The 3,681-nt window shown below is 42.7% G+C and overlaps 1 pseudogene; it reads left to right on the top strand.

Annotated features, from left to right (window-relative positions):
* Nucleotides 1-779: 779 nt before the first annotated feature.
* On the top strand, nucleotides 780-1,813 carry LOC141819207 (putative mitochondrial protein AtMg01110; annotated as a pseudogene).
* The last annotated feature ends 1,868 nt before the right edge of the window (nucleotides 1,814-3,681 follow it).

Genomic DNA, 3,681 nt, shown 5'->3' on the forward strand with positions numbered 1-3,681 from the left:
GCCTCAGGTTTCTTGGCGCCACATGTTTGAACATGTGGGGCGGTTACGTGGGTTTTTGATCAAAATCCATTTGGCCGTTACTGGATATCTTACATTAGAAGGAGCTGTGTGCTCTCTTGTTATCGCGCGAAGAGTAATGGATCTCGTACGTAAGTCGGGCTTATTATTTACTTCCTTATATTTGAAACAGTGTGCTGTTCATTTGCAACAGTACTATGCTGGATCTCCTATAATAGTGGGTAAGTCCGCTGTGAGTGTCTGTTTAAGTCGTGCAGGGTTGCCGGTGATAATACCAAAGCATCATCGTTTTATTATTATAAAACGAGGTGATCGACTGGTTAAGTTGTATCTCTCTTGGTTTAGTGTGTGTAGGATCATCCCTCTCGCTAAGCGTATTAGCAAAGCGACGTTTGAGAGCGCGCCACAGCAGAATATAGCTCAGATCAAATATCTGATGGGCATTTTTAAAGAGCAGTTTAATAGCCTTCAGCGTAAGTATCTACCCTGGATTTCTGAGATCCCTCTTCACAAAGGGTTATCTTGGAAACCGACCTGGAAATCTTTGCCTAATGATGACCGTAGGTATTGGAAAATACCGAAACCCGAACCAAACGTATTTTCATCTCTGAAGTACGAGTTGGCGGCGTTCGCTTTATCAGCGAGGTTAATTGTCAACAGGCGGATTGAATGGCATCCTGGTATGATGTGGTCGAAGAGGACATCCTCTATATTATAGTTATAATACTAGGTGTGTCTGGCTGGATTTATGCTCTTTTCAGGAAAGAATTGAGCCTATTTTATATGGGATCTATAATCATATAGGTCTTTTAAATCCTCGCCCCGGTCGCTTGACGTGCACCCTTACGGGAGCTGGTAAGAGACGTTTGTTTGCCATTGGTAACTTTGTGCGGCAGCGGCTTTTACACCCTGTGCATGACTGGGCTATGCGCGTCTTATCGCGTATCCCTATGGATGGTACTTTTAATCAGAAAGGTCCCATCGACCGTCTTAGCCGAATGAGTCCCTCCGATATACTTTCCTATGATCTATCCTCGGCTACAGATAGGTTTCCAGTGGTAGTCCTAGAAGCTGTGTTTACACGCCTCTTTGGACGAGCCATGTCGTCGTGCGTTGTTTCTGTTGTGGTGGAATGTCTTTTGGACTCATCGCCCTTTATTAAAGAAAGCGAGATACATTAGCTTTGCTGCGCCCTTAGGGTATTACGTGGGCCCTCTTCAGTCTCTCACACCATTTCATGGTGTGGTTGGCTGCGTGGTTTGTTTATCCAAGGAGAAAGGCGCCTTTTAGAAAGTACGCTCTTCTCGGTGATGACATAGTAATCGCCGCCCTACTAATATAAGTTGCTGTGGCTGAAAAGTACAAAGCTCTGCTAGACATTCTTTGTGTCTCTATATCTGAGTCTAAGTCAATTGACTCTAAAACGGGGGCGCTTTAATTTGCTAAGCAGTTTTGGGTTAAAAAGGTTCAAGTTAATCTTACTCCAATCTCTGCTAAGGCAATGCTAGCATCTAGGTCACTTATCGGTCTGTGCCAGTTGGCTGAAAGGTACGACTTAAAACGGTCGTGTCTGATTAGGTTAGCTGGTGCTGGTTATCGAGTCCGAGGTCGCATACTCTCCTCGTCTCTTAGTAGGCGTTGGAAACGGTTGCGTGTTGTATCGGATAAGTCCCTTTCTTACTATCGGTTACCTTTGGAGTTATGGTTCGGAAGGGGCAACCCCATGAATCCGTACCTGAAGGGGATCATGATCGATAGGGTGAGAGCCAAGTTAAAGCCTAAGCAATTAGTCTTGGTACCAAAAGCTCACTTATGGTACCAATCTTTCTTGCGCGAAAGCAAATTCAAAGTCTCAAGTATCATGATGAATATATCATTCCTATCCTCTACATGATCACACTTTTAACTTGAATTAAAGTAGCCTAAAATAAATAGAAATTCCTGGGTAGACGGTTATTATATACATAAGGATTAGTCTACGCCTTTGGGGCTATTTATCTCCCCAATATATATACAGGGCCTAATATAGTAGTAAATTGAGGAGATTTGGATTAGTCGTAAATATTGGGGCTATTTATCTCCTCTGCATAGCAGAGTCGATTGGATTAGTCTACAATAGCCTTTGGGGCTATTTATCTCCCCAAAAATCTAGTAAATTACGCAATTTACGCCAAATATATAGTGGGGCCGCCATACTATAATATAAGTTCAAATATATAGTAAGGGCCGCCATACTATAATATAAGTTCAAATATATAGTAAGGGCCGCCATACTATAATATAAGTTCAAATATATAGTAAGGGCCGCCATACTAAATATAAATTCCCAAAGGAGATAAATAGCCCCTTTGGCGTAGACTAATCCGCCTGTATATAATATAAGTTCCTCTGCTACCCCTGTATATATATTGGGCAGATAAATAGCCTTTGGGGCTATTTACGAAAGGAGATAAATAGCCCCAAAGGCGTAGACTAATCCGCCTGTATATAATATAAGTACCTCTGCTATGCAGAGTAGATAAATAGCCAAAGGGGCTATTTACGACTAAGCCCTAAAGAAAGATAAATTCTATATTTTTGGGCCTAATATAAAAGTAAGTTTCCTGCAAAGCGACGTTGAGACGTCAATTTCGGCCCTCTCCTTATCAGTCGAGCTATCTCCGTCGTTGTCACTCGGACCTAAATTACGGTATTGCGATCCCAGCAACTCAAATGAGCCAGCGATAAAACCTTATATATATAGGTCATAGGTTGCAGGCGCCGATAGAGTTTGAGTAGCGCTTTCTGTCGATGCGGATGAGGGAGTAAACGAGTGCCAGTCCTTTGAATGGCAGTTGTAAGCTATCTACTTGGAGAAAAAAGGGTTGCATTCTACCTACCAGTCTCAGTAGTAGGAGTAGCAGTCTCTGGGTAAGCCCCGAAAGCCAGTGCCTTATAGTTGCATATGTTCCGACACTTTGATTCACCGGCCGAGTTTCATTTCAAATGGGAGGAACGGAATAAAGTAACGGATCAATCTAGTTTACTTTCGTTCAAGTTTTCCGATGATAGCCAGTCTCAGTGCCTGTTCAAGTAGCTTATAAGTATTGGAAAGGGGGTTCGATAGGTTTAGATGCATATTTCTTGTGAATCGTGGTGGACAGGACTTCCATAACTCTTTCCATTCCTATTTATTTACAGGTGACTTAGGTGGAAAGGATCTTTCTACACGCCTCTCTGGTTCTTGCCCCGTTTTTTTGTTTTCTTTTGACATTCTTACTGCAAGTTTACCAACGGGCCTTTCAAGCACGGACAGAGTTACATGAATGGAACGAGTATCCTGGACAAAAGATCATTGGGCCATATCTATCTTTCTGCAACGGAACGGGAAGTTAGTTGGACACCCGGCGGCCAAAAGTCCAAAAAGAAAGAAGAGTTAGAAAGGAGAAGAGCACTTTGTTCTCACTCATATGTAGTGTAGTTTAACCTTTAATGCTCCATATAAATCAATGAAAAAAAACTATCCGGCTTCTTCCCCGTCCAGAGTTTCAAACTGAACTAACTTGAAAGAGACTACTCCTCTGGAAGGAACTACTCTATATAAAGAGACGCGCTACGACGCGGGATACTCGAAAAAACTCAATTGATCCCGCGGGGACGGAAAGATAAATCGGGCAGGATTCG

Source organism: Curcuma longa, unplaced genomic scaffold, assembly GCF_044706935.1.
Source record: "Curcuma longa cultivar G26 ecotype Majalengka, Jawa Barat unplaced genomic scaffold, ITB_CL_G26_1.1 contig_28328, whole genome shotgun sequence".
Classification (NCBI taxonomy): Eukaryota; Viridiplantae; Streptophyta; class Magnoliopsida; order Zingiberales; family Zingiberaceae; genus Curcuma; species Curcuma longa.